Below are 20,074 nucleotides of genomic sequence, written 5' to 3' on the forward strand. Positions count from 1 at the left end.
GACTGATGATTCTACGTGACTCAGATAGATAGTGGCTTGAGTCTTGATCTTTTTTATCTTAAGATTTGTGAATTTTGCCACATTTTTCTTTAATTTGGTCATATGGAGCCGTGAAACAATGTTTCCATAAGATTGATCATTGGTTACAGCTACTCGCACAAGTTGCACTAGAGATTTCCTTTGTGACACCATTGCTTCCTTCAGGGTAAACACTTCTTACTTCCTTTGCATTTGATTGCAAGATGGTTACCTTATAACTTAGGGAAACCCTCCCATTTGTGGATGATTCTTTATACAGTATCGAATGCTGGTGCATTAACTTTCTCAAATTCATTTCCTTCACCCTTAATATAAATTTGGGATTGGTGTCCTTCATTTCAATTTGTTGTGCCAAGAGTTTTTTGTCCAAATCTAGTCCAACATTCATGTCTTAACTCTTATGCACCAATAAAAGTTTTAAAACTCTAAATTAACATGAATGCCAACATTTCAAACCCTTGGCATCTACGTAGTGGACTTAATCAACTATAACCTACTGGAGCAATAATATAAATCTATTTTCAATCTCATTTTCTTTAAGAAGAGGGGGAGGAGTATGTTACTAATTTAGAAAGCCCTTGACGATCTCTCCATGGAATCGACCACAATTGCTTACACATATTGTCCTTTCCACTTTCTATGAAAGGAATTTTCTCATTTCAAAAAAGAAGTGTACAAGAATGAAAAACTAGATGAATATCAGAATATAGTTGCTACAAATATACAAGATGCCCAAACAGAGAAGCCATCAGAAAGTGATCAAAATTAGACCATTAGAAGTATGCTCAATACCAATTTTAACATGTCTTATTTTCAAAAAGTGGGTGTCCAAAATCTATTTCATTAAATCCTTCTTAAACTTCTTATGGAGTACCTTTCACTTTTTATATGGAGTACCTTTCGCTTTTCATATCATATTTTAAAATATTGAGAGTACTTGGTGGCATTTGGCCTTGGCCCAATATCATCATCACAAGGTTTGTTGTTGTATTAATCTCAAATATATTCTAGAATATTCATAGCTACTTTGTCTTCTAAAATGGTTTCGAGTTGTGAAGAAGATATTGATGAATCTTTTGTCAGTTTGTTCATACACTTCAAATTAGTGGAATCATAAACAAGATTTCTCAATCTTCTAGACAACCGTAGTCCCTTATCAGACTGAATACGCTCAAACTAGCTTCAATTCCTTTCATAGGCTTGTGAACTTGCTCCTTGGCTCAATAATCTAGAAGCAAGCATTGTATCTCACAAGCGTCTGCTCCTAAAGAGCTTCATCCATGTCAATCAACATCAACATCAATATGCAAGACGTCCTTGTGACTTGTATATTTAGATTCAATTCCCAATTTTACTTGCAATTTTAGGATGTGGTTAAGGTTCTATAGTGGCTTCATAAAGCTCACTCGTGACTTAATGATGTAGGACCATCATAGTGGCTGAACAATCTTTTGTCAGCTAAAAAGACTTTCCTTTCATTTTTTGCTCTCTTTAGTTAGTTTGGATGATGGGCTGGTTCTGATATTTTGTTTGAAGTATACATTATGAGTTCTGCTATGTGGTTCAAGTTGTGCATTTGGGAGTCTAAGTAATATACCTTATTGTTATGAAGGTTATTGTCATGCCTCTGATCTAGCATTAAACCTGACAGAGGAATTGTCTTAGGACACTATAATTTCACAATTTTTTCTCCTAATGTCAATAGTGAACTGATTTTCTCTCCTAATGTCAATAGTGAACTGACAATAGTTCATGATTACCATAACACATCATAGGGAAACATGATTGCTACACATATATATCATACAACAATCACCTAATGAATTGATCCTCTCCCCTTCATTTAGCAACAATCCCCTCTAAATCGAATAGGAAATTAGTTAAACTTAATAATAATGAGTTATGTTATCATTTTCACATGGAGACTGTAAAGAGATGTCTCTGAATGTTTCGTTTTGGGTTGATATATGAATGGAAACAATACTTTATCCAAGTATTTTATTTTCTCTGTGCCAATTTTAGGTACATCTGGGTACTGCATAGTTGATGGTTTGATTTTTTGCAGTTTTATATAAATAATAATTTAGAATGTTAATGTTGAGGATATCACATTGATATATATATATATATATATATATATATATATATATATATATATATATATATATATATATAAAAGATTATAAGGAAATGACTTTATTTGGCTGTCTCAGACATTACTATGTAAATTAAGCAACTGATCCCTTCCTTATCACTCATGATGACATTACAATAATTACCATTCCTAATAGTCCCTTAGAAATGTGTAATGATTTCTACAGTTTCAGTTTGATCAAAGCACTTACTTTAGGGTAATCTCTTGTCTGATATACTAATTCAAATGGTGATGTCTTCTAGTGTCATTCTCAATGTTTTAACTTTTGGAATATACCAATTGTTGCTCTTTATACAATTGTTTGATTCACGTCTTTCTCTATATGTCAATGCTTACTATATTGATTAATATCTTATGCAATATGAAATTTTTCTGATGAAAGTTTTGAATTAGTTGTATAAATAAGTTGTATCTTCAATAAATATCTCTCCCATTACTGATGTTGTTAGTAATATTAAAACTGTTGAAGTTTGTTGTTCTCTGCATCCCTAAATTTTTTATGGTTATTATTGCATTTTGACTAGTTTGCTAATGATTTCCCTTCTTGATCATTGTAGACATGATTGTTTCTATCATTCATATTAATTTAATTGTTTGATAAAAAATAATAACATGTTTGCTTCTATTAATAAACTAAGAAGGATAAAAGAAATCTTTATCTAGTTTCAGCCTTGGAATAAAGAAAGAGTTTGTAACGTTCAACTAAGAAATATGTTGAAATTTATTGGTCCTTTGAAATTTGAATAGAGGTAATATATAATTCTTTTGTTGGAATTGGTAAAATTAAGTTGAGAAAATGTGTATGTGGGGCTATTTTTCATTGAAGTAAAAGAAAACAATGCCTTCTGAAACTTGTCCTCTTATTTTTAAGAACCTTGTGCTGCACTTTGTCATTGTCCTTGAGTCACTGTGAAGGTTTTCTTTCCAATACTCCAAATTATTCTTAGTTTTCTTTTTCATTAAATTGGCATATAGATATAATCACTTAGAAAATAAAGTGTAACACACAAGCTTCTTGTCTGACAAATGCTATGGCTAGCAAATGTACATTAAGGAGCATAGTCAAAATCAAAGGAAAATGAATTTTTATCTATAATGATAGCACTTCAAATGACAATAATCCCAAGAAAAATGTACATCCCAAGATGTGGGACAATCAAATATATATAAATTACATTATAAGGAAAGGACTTTATTTGGCTGTCTTAGACATTACTATGTAAATTAAGCAATTGATCCCTTCCTTATCACTCATGATGACATAACAATAATTACCATTACTAATATTCCTTTAGAAATGCGTAATGATTTCTACAGTTTTGGTTTGATCAAAGCACTTACTTTACGATAATCTCTTGTCTGATATAATAATTCAAATGGTGATGTCTTCTAGTGTCATTCTCGATGTTTTAATATGTTCAACTAATTGCCTTAAGGAAGGCTCTACTCACTTTGCGCGATCCAAGTATGGATAAATAAGAAAAAATAATATTTGATTATACCCTTCCACATGTGAGATCAAATCTCATAATGTATTCTTTACAAGTAAGTGGTAGCAACTTTTGGAATATACCAGTTGTTTCTCTTTATACAATTGTTTGATTCACGTCTTTCTCTAGATGTCAATGCTTACTATATTGATTAATATCTTGTGCAATATGAAATTTTTTTGATGAAAGTTTTGAATTAATTGTATAAATAATTTGTATCTTCAATAAATATCCCTCCCATTACTAATGTTGTTAGTAATATTAAAACTGCATAAGTTTGTTGTTCTCTGCATCCCTAAATTTTTTTATGGTTATTATTGCATTTTGACTAGTTTGCTAATGATTTCCCTTCTTGATCATTGTAGACATGATTGTTTCTATCATTCATATGAATATAATTTTTTGATAAAAAATAATAACATGTTTGCTTCTATTAATAAACTAAGAAGGATAAAAGAAATCTTTATCTAGTTTCAAACTTGGAATAAAGAAAGAGTTTGTAACATTCAACTAAGAAATATGTTGAAATTTATTGGTCCTTTGAAATTTGAATAGAGGTAATATATAATTCTTTTGTTGGAATTGGTAAAATTAAGTTGAGAAAATGTGTATGTGGGGCTATTTTTTGTTGAAGCAAAAGAAAACAATGCCTTCTGAAACTTGTCCTCTTATTTTTAAGAACCTTGTGTTGCACTTTGTCATTGTCCTTGAGTCACTATGAAGGTTTTCTTTCCAATACTCCAAATTATTCTTAGTTTTCTTTTTCATTAAACTTGGCATATAGATATAATCACTTAGAAAATAAAGTGTAACACACAAGCTTCTTCTATCATAGATGCTATGGCTAGCAAATGTACATTAAGGAGCATAGTCAAAATCAAAGGAAAACGAATTTTTATCTATAATGGTAGCACTTCAAATGACAATAATCTCAAGAAAAATGTACATCCTAAGATGTGGGACAGTCAAATATATATAAATTATATTATAAGGAAAGGACTTTATTTGGCTGTCTTAGACATTACTATGTAAATTAAGCAACTGATCCCTTCCTTATCACTCATGATGACATAACAATAATTACCATTCCTAATATTCCTTTAGAAATGTGTAATGATTTCTACAGTTTTTGTTTGATCAAAGCACTTACTTTAGGGTAATCTCTTGTCTGATATAATAATTCAAATGGTGATGTCTTCTAGTGTCATTCTTGATGTTCTAATATGTTCAAGTGATTGCCTTAAGGAAGCCTCTACTCACTTTGTGCGATCCAAGTATGGATAAAGAAGAAAAAATAATATTCAATTATACCCTTCCAGATGTGAGATCAAATCTCATAATGTATCCTTTACAAGTGTGGTAGCAACTTCTGGAATATACCAGTTGTTGCTCTTTATACAATTTTCTGATTCACATCTTTCTCTAGATGTCAATGCTTACTATATTGATTAATATCTTGTGCAATATGAATTTTTTCTGATGAAAGTTTTGAATTAATTGTATAAATAAGTTGTATCTTCAATAAATATCCCTCCCATTACTGATGTTGTTTGTAATATTAAAACTGCATAAGTTTGTTGTTCTCTGCATCCCTAAATTTTTTTATGGTTATTATTGCATTTTGACTAGTTTGCTAATGATTTCCCTTCTTGATCATTGTAGACATGATTGTTTCTATCATTCATATGAATATTATTTTTTGATAACAAATAATAACATGTTTGCTTCTATTAATAAACTAAGAAGGATAAAAGAAATCTTTATCTAGTTTCAAACTTGCAATAAAGAAAGAGTTTGTAACATTCAACTAAGAAATATGTTGAAATTTATTGGTCCTTTGAAATTTGAATAGAGGTAATATATAATTCTTTTGTTGGAATTGGTAAAATTAAGTTGAGAAAATGTGTATGTGGGGCTATTTTTTGTCAAAGCAAAAGAAAACAATGCCTTCTGAAACTTGTCCTCTTATTTTTAAGAACCTTGTGTTGCACTTTGTCATTGTCCTTGAGTCACTATGAAGGTTTTCTTTCCAATACTCCAAATTATTCTTAGTTTTCTTTTTCATTAAACTTGGCATATAGATATAATCACTTAGAAAATAAAGTGTAACACACAAGCTTCTTGTCTGACAGATACTATGGCTAGCAAATGTACATTAAGGAGCATAGTCAAAATCAAAGGAAAATGAATTTTTATCTATAATGATAGCACTTCAAATGATAATAATCTCAAGAAAAATGTACATCCTAAGATGTGGGACAATAATATATATATAAATTAGATTATAAGGAAAGGACTTTATTTGGCTGTCTTAGACATTACTATGTAAATTAAGCAACTGATCCCTTCCTTATCACTCATGATGACATAACAATAATTACCATTCCTAATATTCCTTTAGAAATGTGTAATGATTTCTACAGTTTTGGTTTGATCAAAGCACTTTCTTTAGGGTAATCTCTTCTCTGATATAATAATTCAAATGGTGATGTCTTCTAGTGTCATTCTCGATGTTTTGATATGTTCAACTGATTGCCTTAATGAAGCCTCTACTCACTTTGCACGATCCAAGTATGGATAAATAAGAAAAAATAATATTCGATTATACCCTTCCAGATGTGATATCAAATCTCATAATGTATACTTTACAAGTAAGTGGTAGCAACTTTTGGAATATACCAGTTGTTGCTCTTTATACAATTGTCTGATTCATGTCTTTCTCTAGATGTCAATGCTTACTATATTGATTAATATCTTGTGCAATATGAAATTTTTCTGATGAAAGTTTTGAATTAATTGTATAAATAAGTTACATCTTAAATAAATATCCCTCCCATTACTGATGTTGTTAGTAATATTAAAACTGCTGAAGTTTGTTGTTCTCTACATCCCTAAATTTTTTTATGGTTATTATTGCATTTTGACTAGTTTGCTAATGATTTCCCTTCTTGATCATTGTAGACATGATTTTTTCTATCATTCATATTAATATAATTTTTTGATAACAAATAATAACATGTTTGCTTCTATTAATAAACTAAGAAGGATAAAAGAAATCTTTATCTAGTTTCAACCTTGGAATAAAGAAAGAGTTTGTAACGTTCAACTAAGAAATATGTTGAAATTTATTGGTCCTTTGAAATTTGAATAGAGGTAATATATAATTCTTTTTTTGGGATTGGTAAAATTAAGTTGAGAAAATGTGTATGTGGGGCTATTTTTCGTTGAAGCAAAAGAAAACAATGCCTTTTGAAACTTGTCCTCTTATTTTTAAGAACCTTGTGCTGCACTTTATTATCGTCCTTGAGTCACTGTGAAGGTTTTCTTTCCAATACTCCAAATTATTCTTAGTTTTCTTTTTCATTAAACTTGGCATATAGATATAATCACTTAGAAAATAAAGTGTAACACACAAGCTTCTTGTCTGACAGATGCTATGGCTAGCAAATGTACATTAAGGAGCATAGTCAAAATCAAAGGAAAATGAAATTTTATCTATAATGATAGCACTTCAAATGAAAATAATCTCAAGAAAAATGCACATCCTAAGATGTGGGACAATCAAATATATATAAATTAGATTATAAGAAAGGACTTTATTTGGCTGTCTCAAACATTACTATGTAAATTAAGGAACTGATCCCTTCCTTATCACTCATGATGACATAACAATAATTACCATTCCTAATATTCCTTTAGAAATGTGTAATGATTTCTATAGTTTTGGTTTGATCAAAGCACTTACTTTAGGGTAATCTCTTGTCTAATATAATAATTCAAATGGTGATGTCTTCTAGTGTCATTCTCGATGTTTTGATATGTTCAACTGATTGCCGTAAGGAAGCCTCTACATCTTCAATAAATATCCCTCTCATTACTGACATTGTTAGTAATATTAAAACTGCTGAAGTTTGTTGTTCTCTACATCCCTAATTTTTTTTAATGTTATTATTGCATTTTGACTAGTTTGCTAATGATTTCCCTTCTTGATCATTGTAGACATGATTGTTTCTATCATTCATATTAATATAATTTTTTGATAACAAATAATAACATGTTTGCTTCTATTAATAAACTAAGAAGGATAAAAGAAATCTTTATCTAGTTTCATCCTTGGAATAAAGAAAGAGTTTGTAACGTTCAACTAAGAAATATGTCAAAATTTATTGGTCCTTTGGAATTTGAATAGAGGTAATATATAATTCTTTTGTTGGAATTGGTAAAATTAAGTTGAGAAAATGTGTATGTGGGGCTATTTCTCGTTGAAGCAAAAGAAAACAATGCCTTCTGAAACTTGTCCTCTTATTTTTAAGAACCTTGTGATGCACTTTGTCATTGTCCTTGAGTCACTGTGAAGGTTTTCTTTCCAATGCTCCAAATTATTCTTAGTTTTCTTTTTCATTAAACTTGACATATAGATATAATCACTTAGAAAATAAAGTGTAACAGACAAGCTTCTTGTCTGACAAATGCTATGGCTAGCAAATGTACATTAAGGAGCATAGTCAAAATCAAAGGAAAATGAATTTTTATCTATAATGATAGCACTTCAAATGATAATAATCTCAAGAAAAATGTACATCCTAAGAGTTGGGACAATAAATATGAGCAAAATGAAGTCTAGAAAATTCCCTATCATACATGATAAAAAATTTCTGCTACACAATCTTACCAAGAATAGAGAAAACAAATGTCAGGCACTTGTCATTAACAACATTGATGAAATAGTTGAAAGGAGGAGAATTAAATATTGTGCCACCCTTGAAAGTAAGTGTAAGATTTGGTAATTAGAGTTTGGCAAGACCTAAGACATTGAATCATAGATCAAATTAGCTCTGTACAAGTCTTATTCTCAGATACAATAGTCATTCTGAATATTGCAAGGATTATCTAGTATGTAGGCTCTACAATATAGGTCAAGGTGGTGCCAAAATCAATGGTAGTTGTCCTATTTCCCTGAACATCAATACTCCAAAGCTTGGGATGAATGGGAAGAAGAACCCCATCAACAAAAACTTTCTTTATCCCAATGTAGTAAAAGGTCTCTATAAATATGTTCCTTAGAAAAGGAGAGTAGCTCATTGATTTCTTCAATGACTACCTCAATGGTGTTTGCCCCAATATAAATTAACTTGTGTGGGTGGAGAAATAGTGTAGTCCACCAAGTAGTAAGAAGTTTTATTCCAACAAGTTTACCAGGTTGTGAGGTGAATAAAATAGGCCCCTTCCCCAACCCCATTACATAATATATTCCAACAATTGCTTAACCTATAAAACTAGGTCCTCAGATTTTAATCCCATAGCTAAATGCCTCATTGGGGATTCTCTTACTCTCCCCTAAGCTTGTATTGAGTGTTTCAGTCTCCATAGAGAAGATCTCAATTCTATCAGGGATATTTGCATAGATATGGTAAAACATGCATGAACTATGGATCCTTGTGCAATTACATGAAGAATTCGAGAGAGGAGAAACTAGTTGACAAATTGGTGCATAGTAATGTACTGGCATAAAACTTGATGAATGCCCTGCAAAGAAGGTTGATCCGAGATTTATATGGAATTTTCCTTTACAAGTAGATCACTAATGGGTAAGTATATTTATTAAATTAATAGGAGTTATATTGGCTTTTGTATATATTCTATATTAAATCTCAGTCTTGTATTTATTTGTACATAATCGATGGTGCATTTTATCAAATCAACTTGGCTTATTACCTTTTAGCTTGAAGGAGTCTATGCAGTAGGAAATGGGCCATTCACAAAGTTTTAATTGAGGTTTGTGGAACTTTTCCAGAAGAGCTTCCTTTGTGCTAGGTAGTAAGTATCATGCAATTAATATGAAATTATTTTTTTCCTTTGTAGTGCTTCTCCTCTACTCAACTCTGTGTTAAATTCAAGGAGTGCATGTTGCTTGGTGTATATTGTAGGCCAAATGGTGATTTCTTGTTTCAAAGTATAATTTATTCAAAAGCTTGCTCTGCCCAATTTATAGAAGAATTTTCTCTGCACTATTTAGTAAGTACAATTTGTAGTTGATATGAGATTTATACTTTATAAGTTTATTGTCTTTCTTATATTAATGCTTGTAATGAATTCTTCTTAAGTATTTTATTGTCATCATAGATGCATTTTTCACATGAAATCAACTACCTTATATCATAATAAATGGAACTCCATTTTAATAGGAATTTGATAATTTATATGACCTCCATCAACTTCTCTGAAGTGTATATATTTGCACTATCTTTGTAAGGTTTAAAATAGCAAAAGATAGAAATGGGAGCTCAAAGACCTCCAAAGCCTCTAGTAGCTATGAGGTAAGTATTGAAAGCTTCACTAAAAGATTGAAGCACATATCGAATTTGAATGCTTTTATTATCATATTTGAGAATCTACAAAGTAGAGTTCACATAAAGCAACAAAATATTCCCTACTGTATATGTTTATATGTTTTTCCAACATAGGATTCACTCCACATTTAGGCATAATATTCCCTGCTATATACGGCTTTCAATTCCAATATATCTTCAACCTGTGATCACTTCTGCACCCCACAAAACTACATATGCATTGTTAATGATTTATAATACATGTTAACAATTTCATCCCATGAAGGTTAGGCCTCTATGTTCATGGGATGATTCTCATTCTACCTAAGTTGTTATTGCAACAACAAATTGAAATCAAAAGTAACTATTTTAAGTCAAGATTGGTATGACAACAAGCCTTGTCAAAGTCTTTCAAATACAAACCAATCGATTAGAGATCCTAAGTAATGGAAATCAATTGCAAAGAATAGAGTTTTCTTATTGTTGTATTTTTCCTTTGTCCATACACCTGATTGTCTCTCTTATAACAGAGACTCAGAACAAAAATATAGAAATACCTAAAACTAACTCAAAACCAATACAACTATCATCGTTTAGTTGAATGGTTTGGTTTTAAAATAGAAAAAACTCAAACTAATATCGACATATATTTTATGGAATCCCTTAAACAAAAAGATCATTAACCAAAATTTGATCTTTTATGATCACTAACATTCCTAGACTCTAAACACTCCAATGTTATTTGTGCTTGGACAATGAGAATCCATTAGAATTTCATTTAGTCCTATTAAGGACATTACAAATATTTGAATCATCATATTAGTCTAATTCTTATAACTTGCCAATTAATTCCCTAATTTTCTCTAGCTATCTTTGTGGTCTTCATAAGCTGCACCATTGGCTTGGTTGTGTGTGGTGCTCCTGCACCAACTACTCAACCTAGGCTAGTGAACTATCCAAGAAGAAAAAGTTTATTTACAACTACCAAAACATCAAATGGGAACTTAATTAATGCACTAAGAAATTACTTGGAATGATTCATCAAACAGTTTTCTTTATTAGTCAATATTTCATACACTGGGAACTCCAACCCCTCAAAATGATTTCAAATGAGCTTATATAACTCTATTTTCCAAGTACCAACTTTCTTCATCGATCCCCAACCATTTCTTGGTGACTTTCTAATATTGCTATCAAAGTTGTCATTGATAATTTTTGTAATTTTTTCACTTTGATGACTTGGAAAGTCATGATCACTCCTAAAGGGTCAAGTTTGGTTTCAATAACATATCTAACTATTTTGAGACCTCTCCTACTGAGATTTTAAATGAGTGAACTAGAACATTTATGTTGAAAAAAATACTAGATCTGAAGAATGCCAGTTATTTTGTTGCTTTTTGGGATCATATTGATAATATAACATATGTTTTGACTTTATGGTACTCATTTTTGTGTTAATACTCTATAGATAAAGGTGAAGCATCCTGTAAGAAAAAGTCTTGCCATCGCAAAGAAGCTACCAACAAAAGATTCTAGCATGAGGATTCTTCTTCTGTGGAGGTTAGTTATTTTGTTGTAGATAATTATCTGTAGAACATAATCATGTTTTAGTGGAATCACAAGCTTATGGAATTTTGATGTTCAATACTGAAAAAATGGTTAATTGAAATGCCTTATTTCAAATTGAAAATAAAACAAAAAAATTGGTGCTCTCTAAATGATGAAGGCATTCATTGTACTCTTATAGCATAACATTAATAGATATTTGTTTTTTATCTTTAAATATTGTTATACTATTGTGACATTTTCATTTTATAAATTTTTTTTTGTACTTTTTGAAAGAGAGATAAGAAAATTGTGTTTAATATTATTCAAAGTGCATTACAGGAAACACATAAAAAACTAGGTGCTTTGGGAAAGAATAACTCAGTTGTAGTGAAGAATGGGTCAGTTGCAACTTTAAAAAATGGTAAAGAAGAATCAAGTGAGGACGAGTCTTTTGATGAGGTACTCCATGGTTAAGACAAGTCTTCAGTACATAATAAAGCAATTGAATTTCATAAATTGTTTTTTTTATAGTTGATTTGTTTAAATATTGCCCATCAAAAATTACTTAGTACATCTCATCTTTTTTCTGCACGGGAGCTTGTAGTTCTGAAAAATCTGATAGTGAAGAATCTGAAAAAGATATTGTACCAGAGGTATATTTGGTGTTCTTTTTTAAGTGAAAATGTGACTAGAAATTTTGTATATTGTCATATTTCATATGTAGAAAGGTCAAATTGTAAATAGAGGTGAAGCCATATGGATTTAAGTTTCTTCTTCATTATTTATGATGCTCTCGATTCCTCCTTTGTAGCTGTAAAAATACTTGTTTATTTTCACCTTTCTAGATACCCTTTACCAGGTTCTTGAAGATTCCAAAATATCATGGGCTGACCCCACTCCAGCATGTCCTAACTCCTACTTGGTTCACAGACCTAACTCCTTTCCTTTTTCTCCAAGATTTGGCTTTACTACTATGGCAAAGAAAGGGGTGTTTTTCACCTTGAGGGTCTTCAAAAACTCCTTGTCTCCAACCATCATCACACTAGATGCATGTTGGATCTCCTTCCTATCTTTTGGCAGTGGTCTCATGGTGTATTCCTTCCCATTTTTGGAGATGATGTAAACATTTCTCCTTCCATCATGCTTAGAATTGACATCAAATTTCCAAGGCCTACCTAACAATAGGTGACAAGCATCCATTTCTACAACATCATAGACAATCTTGTCTTTGTACTCCCCTATTTGAAATTAAACATGAAATTGTTCATTTATTATGACCCACTACTCCTTATTTAGCCATGAAACCTTATAAGGGTTAGGATGAGGAAACTTATTCAATCCAAGCTTATCTACCATTTCTGCTAAGGCTATATTATCAGTTGAACCAGAATCTACAATAACTTTGCAGACCTTACCTCTTACCTTGCAGAGAGTTTTGAATAATGTCTTTCTTTGGGGAGGTTCTTGCTCTGTGATAGTCTTTAGCAAGGTTCTATTGAACATTAGAGACTCTCCTCTCTCTGGATCAACATTTCCTCTTGCCCCTTGGTCACTTTGTGCATCCTCCTCTTGAGCCAAATGGACTCTCCTATTCCCTTCTTGGCTGCTGCTGCCCATTTTTTCAAGAAGTTCTTGTATGTAGCAAGTGCAATATGTAGAGGTAGAGTTAAGGAAGGTCAACTAAGTATTTGTTTCTTTTCATTTTTTATATTTCTTTATCTCTTTATCAATCTATCTCTCTATCTATACCTCTTTCTATCTGTCTCACTTTAGTATTCATTTCGATATGTGTCTTCCATTTACTACTCCATTTGTAGGTTGCAAACAAATTATCCTTCTTCCACCAATGAGTCATTGCATTCAAGAAAGACCATGTCTGACAATATCAACGCACAAAAAAATAGGGAGACAATTGCTAGAATGTGGTTTAACTTAAAAAGGAAAGGTGATGGAAAATGTTATTGTCCTTGCAAAAATTGTAAGGGCTTAAAGACTTGAAGATATCTAATCAAAATAGCTCATTGTAGGCAACATGGTCAGATTGAAGGGGAAAACAAATATCGTCAATTGGTATGTATTTTAATAATTTATAAATTACATAAGACATGATTTGATGATGACACCATGGTCATGGCTAATATAAGGTCATCATTTTCATATAGGTCAATGTCCTTGAGTTTCATGTTATGGACCATGACAACTCAGAGAGTGTGGATTTCCAAATGAGGGAACATGGAGGTGTGAATATTGAATTAGAAGGTAATGATACCATGGAAGAAGACCACAATGATGAAGATCATGATGATCAAGATGATCATGATGATCAAGATGATGATGATGATGATGATGTTGACGCAAAGCTTGATGTACCTATACTTGAGAAGGCACACGAGTCCCTATATGAAGGCTTCAAAACAACTCTTCTTTCCATTGTACTATTGTTGGTGAACTTGAAGGTTATGAATGGTTTATCCAACGTAGCAATGACACATATGTTAAGGTATGTCATCTTCTTTTATTATTTTACTCATAGTTCCCTTACAATTAACATTGGGTTCGTGTAGCAATTAATATTCTTGAAATTAACAAATTGTTTTTTTGGTTGTAGGTTGATAGGTGAGAGGTTGTTACCACCATCAAACATTCTACCTCACTCGTATCAAGAATTATCTGCCATCATGAAAGATATTGGAATGGAGTATCAAACAATACATGCATGTCCGAATGACCATATTATATATCATAAATAGCATGAATTTGCAACACAATGCCTTATTTGTCATACTAGTAGATATCAATCAAATCGATTAACAAAAAAAAGGTGCCTTGCAAGGTTCTTCGACATATTCCCATTATTCCATGTCTGCAACGATTATTCAGGTGTAATAGCTTGGCACAATTTATGGATTAACATGCACACAATAGAAGTCAAGATGAAATTATGTGAATGCCTACAGATGGTTTGAAATTTAAGGAAATAGAGGAAAAATGACCACACTTTAAAGAAGAACCTTGTAATCTCAAGCTTTCATTGGCAACAGATGGTGTCAATCCTTTTGGAGAGATGAGATCTACTTACTGGGTGTGGCCTATTTTTGTTATCAACAATAACATACCTCCTTGGTTTTCCATAAAGAGAGAGCACATAATGTTGACACTAATTGTTCCAGGTATTTTTTTATTTAATGGTCATTTAAATTAATTTATTATTACTAATCCATCAAAATGGTCATAATAATTATGTAATATTTTTGCTCATTCAACTAGGTAAGTACCAAGTTAAAGACATCAATGTATATATTGAAACCCTTATCGATGAGTTGATGGTGTTATAGAATGGTGTTACTATGTATGACATCTGTAGACCAATAGGACAAAGATACTTTCAATTTCATGCAATGCTTGTATGGACAATATATGATGCCCGTAGGATAACACATTTTTGTGGTATGTTCTCATCTTAACACCTCTTTTTTGGTATTTTATAATGATGACACAAAGTTAACACATTTAATCCAATTATACACGATCTTGTAAGTCTTCAAACGAAGGGAAAATTTACAAGTCCAGTTTGTGGTCCAAAGACGAAATCTCATCATTCAAAAAGTTTAAGAAAGAAGGTGTTTGATGAGAATAGACACTTTCTGCATAGAAATCATAAGTATCGAATTATTGAAAAAGATCTTTTCAATGGGAAAGAAGAGACTACGTCAAAGCCTCAGAGAATGAAACCTCGCCTATGGAAGTTGGCATACAATAAAATAAATTGTTGAGGTAATGTCATTCCATTTGATGGTTTTTTTTTATAAATTTATATTTCAATATTGTCTTTTGTTTACTGATGATGTAATTGATGCTTGTGAAGGTCATCAAGGCATCAATGACCAACTTCCTAAAGGACTAAAAATTTATCCTACCCAATTTACTAGGTTTTCATACTACGAGCAACTCCCAATTGTGCATTTGTTTGATCCTATGCATATTGGAAAGAATGTAATAGAGACATTATGGAAAATCTTGGATGGAAGGCATGACAAAGACCAAATTGTCAAAACTTATAGCAACATTGAAGAATCCAACCATGCAATTAAAAATGGCATTCGATCAAATAACAATGGAGACTAGATTGATACAAGTGCCCTTAGTTGGTTATTGTCAGAGCAGTAGAGCAATGCTATAAAACAAGTCATAAAAAAAAAACGATTTCCCACAAGATTTGTTGCGAACATAAACAATCTCATATCAAAGAAAAGTGAATTTGGGCCAAGGTTGAAAACACATGATTGGCATACATTTATTAAGGTAATTCATGTTATTTTGTATTCACTATATATTTGTATATTGTATGTAGTTTTAATTTCATTCTTTTATAAAATATTGACAAGATCATTTTACAAATATTGCAGTATGTTCTACCTCTATCTCACCCACACCACTTTGCCAACAGTGTCAAACAGGTTATATTTATGATCTTGGAAAATACATGAGGTGGTATTCATCTAAAGAAATCAATAAAGAAGATATAAAATATTGGAAAAGAAAAATTCCTCTTCTTATGTGTGAAATGCAAAAGTGTCTACCTCCAAGTTTTTTCAATGCATAAGAACACTACCTCATACATCAAGTTGAGGAGATTGAATTGTGTGGACTTGTTCCAACCAAGTTAATGTGGATGGTTGAGAGGTACTTAAATTTTTTGAAAGGCTTGGTTCGATAGAGAGCACATCCTGAGAGTTCTATGGTGAAGTGATATATGGTATACCAGACCATGGTGTACATTAGTGAATATCTTCCTAAGTCTGCAGCAAAGATCCATGTAGATCGCATTTGGGATCCCAACTCAATTAACAAATTTGAAGGGGAGTACTTGATGGGCAAAGGTAGATCGAGGAAAGTGAGAGGTAAATCTAAGATGTTATTGTAGTTAATTAATTCTTATAAATCTTGAATATAAGTTATTTATAATCGGTGTATTTTTTTTAATACAGCTGGTCGAGAGTGGGATGCAATACATTTGTATATTGCGAACAATCTTGATTGGATGATGGTATGGATTGAACAATGTCAACAAAATGGTTGCTCATTAATATGGGAAGGTGTTGCTTCATTGGTTACAGAAGCTCATCGTGATGGATATTCCAATGTTACACCGATGGTAGTTGATCTAGTAAAGGGTTTAAGAGGTGGAGAGGTATGTAGAAATTTATTAATGATCATAACTCGACATATGTTTCGTATCAACTCACGATGCAAATAATTTACACACACTTCAAAAATTGTAGGTCAAGCACCACAAAGCTATGTACTATCTTGGCCACAAATTTCACATAAAAAAGTTGGATGACACAAAGAAAACATGCAATTCTAGGATAACTACAATTTTTTAGGTCACCAATATATCATCTAGAAATGACATACATCCTCAACAATATCAAAATCAATACTATGACCTCTTGGATGATATAATTGAGTGCAACTTTAACTCCTTCAAAGTAGTTCTATTCGTCATCAAATGGTACAGGTTACGACTAAATCAAAATTATCTAGATAGAATAGTTATTCAACATGATAATTGATTTAAAATGATTAATACAAGGTCATTTGAGCCAGTTGGAGATGAGCCCTATGTTCTTCCAAACCAATGTGAGCAAGTTTTTTACTTAGAGGTTCCACATAAACACGGTTGGTCATTTGTTGTTAGACATGATCCAAGAGGAAGGCCAATAAAGTATAATGTTATGGAAGAAGAAGATATTGAAGATGATGAAGATCAAGATGATGGTGATGACGATGATGGTGATGATGATGATGATGATGGTGATGATGATGATGATGGTGATGGTGATGATGGTGATGATGATGGTGATGATGGCGATGATGATGGCAATGATGATGGTGATGATGGAAATGATGATGGTGATGATGATGATGATGAGGATGATGATGAAGAAGATAATTAATGACTACAGACATTGTCACCCCTTCTGTTGACAATCTTGCATTCCATATATAAGGTAAATTTGTTCATTTTGTCTTCTAAGTTATTTGTAGCATACATGTATCATGTAATTTTTAGCTAAATTAAGATAAATGATTAACATATGCAGGAAATATGATTACATATTTATTGTGTTCAATTCTAATGATTACAACATATGTTATTTATAATTACCATTGTTTATATTGTGTTTGATTATCACCCTTTTTTCAAACAGTCAATTGACTATAGACATCGTCACCCCTTGTGTTGACGATCTTGCATTCCATGTATAAGATAAATTTGTTCAGGTTTACAATGTTGCATATTGTTCATGTTGTCTTCTAAGTTATTTGTAGCATATGCGTAGCATGTAATTTTTAGCTAACTTAAGATAAATAATCAACATATGTAGGAAATATAATTACATATTTATTGTGTTCAATTCGAATGATTACAACATATGCTATTTATAATTACCATTGTTTATATTGTGTCTGATTATCGCCCTTTTTGCAAACAATCAATTGACTACAGACATCGTCACCCCTTCTGTTGATGATCTTGCATTCCATATATAAGGTAAATTTGTTCATGTTTATGATGTTGCATATTGTTCATGTTGTCTTCTAAGTTATTTTTAGCATACACATATCATGTAATTTTTAGCTAACTTAAGATAAATGATTAACATATGCAAGAAATATGATTACATATTTATTGTGTTCAATTCTAATGATTACAAAATATGTTATTTATAATTACCATTGTTTATATTGTGTCTGATTATCACCCTTTTTGCAAACAATCAATTGACTATAGACATCGTCACCCCTTCTATTGACGATCTTGCATTCCATATATAAGGTAAATTTGTTCATGTTTACAATGTTGCATATTGTTCATGTTGTCTTCTAAGTTATTTGTAGCATACACATATCATGTAATTTTTAGCTAACTTAAGATAAATGATTAACATATGTTGGAAATTCGACACCTTTGGCCTGGATCATGCACAGTGACATGGATTAGCAGGTATAAGTCAATTAATAGACATAATTTTCTTATATTCTTCTTGTTTATCATTGACCATGTATGTTATAAATAGACATATTATATAATCATATAATGTATATATAGACAAAGAAGGTCCTTATAGAAATATAATTGTATAATCACTTTTAACTTACTACATTTTATATCCCTTACATATAGACAAGGAAGAATTGCACGCATGAGTCATGATGATTATTCTATATATATAATTTAAATATTATCAAATTTCCATTTGATGGATTATAGGTGCCACCAAATACATACTTGTCAGATCTATCTACATCGAATGAGGGAAATGAGGAAATGGTAGATGAAAGCTCTACATGTAGTACGACTAAAATAAGGAGATCAACTAGAGGTCAAAAGATTAGGAAAAAAATTGATAAACGCATGTAATTTTTCCTTGCTAATGGGGGGTCATGTTCTTATGATGATGAGACCAAAGGCGACATCAAGGTGCCCTTTTGGTACACACACATTGAGAAAGAATGGGTACCCAATGAGCTACCTCCAATTAACACAAATTTTTGTGTTAATGAGAGGATGTATCACATTGCTCCATCCTCATTACATGGTTTGGGCCTATTTTCCATGGATGGGATAAAGGTATGTTACAAAAAAATTGTTGAATTTTTCAAGTATGTTGGTCCATGTTACAATTATAGTGATTGGATGCAAATTGTTCGATATAAAAAAAGTATGCGTAGGTATGCACTATCAACTAATTATATACAATAGAAAGAAAATGATCAAAGTAAAAGATTTGCTATGTACATTGATGGGAGACCAAAAGAAATAGGTAATATTGCAAGTTTTATAAATAGTACGCGACCTTCCTCAACTAGTAAGCAACCCAATTGCATATTTGAGGCACGTGAGGGGAATGAAGTTTTTGTTTGTGCAGTAAAATCAATAAGTGTAGGGGAAGAACTGCTAATAGATTACCATTTAAATTGCATACATACAAACAAAGTTACTATCATGAGGGTTGTAAATACTATATACCATTTTGTTAATAAGTTTTTTTTTGCTGTCTATTGCTTTGAGTTAGCTGAAGTTTTTATGTTTAATCTTTGTGGCAAGACAATATGGATCTGATAGATGATAGAGGCCACGAGGATGCTGCTCCCACCCATTATTCAACAAGGGTGAACCTTATTGAAATTTTACAAATTAGATAGTTGAAAATTTTATATTATTACATTATTTTATTTACAATTTTTTACTTTTTATGATAGTTTTACTGATATTCCTCTCACAATCTGATGTTTAGGATAAGGGAAAAGCACTTGTAGTAAGTACAAAGCCACTAGCTACCCCTTTTGATGATGATATTGTAGAAACTCCCAATGTAACAATAGTGTTGAAGAAAAAAATTTAAAAAATAAATTTAGAAATAATGAGAACTTTGGATGAAGCAAATATTCCATCCGAGGAGATGATGAAGAGGCTATCTAATTTGAGAGCACAAGCTCATCAT

General features: G+C 31.4%; 1 pseudogene; it reads right to left on the reverse strand.

The window, feature by feature from the left end:
• Window positions 1-8,267: 8,267 nt before the first annotated feature.
• LOC149544784 (aspartyl protease family protein 2-like) overlaps window positions 8,268-20,074 on the reverse strand; it is a 57,728-nt pseudogene continuing 45,921 nt past the window's right edge.

Source organism: Cupressus sempervirens, chromosome 8, assembly GCF_028749045.1.
Source record: "Cupressus sempervirens isolate cs-2001-9-10 chromosome 8, ASM2874904v1, whole genome shotgun sequence".
Lineage (NCBI taxonomy): Eukaryota > Viridiplantae > Streptophyta > Pinopsida > Cupressales > Cupressaceae > Cupressus > Cupressus sempervirens.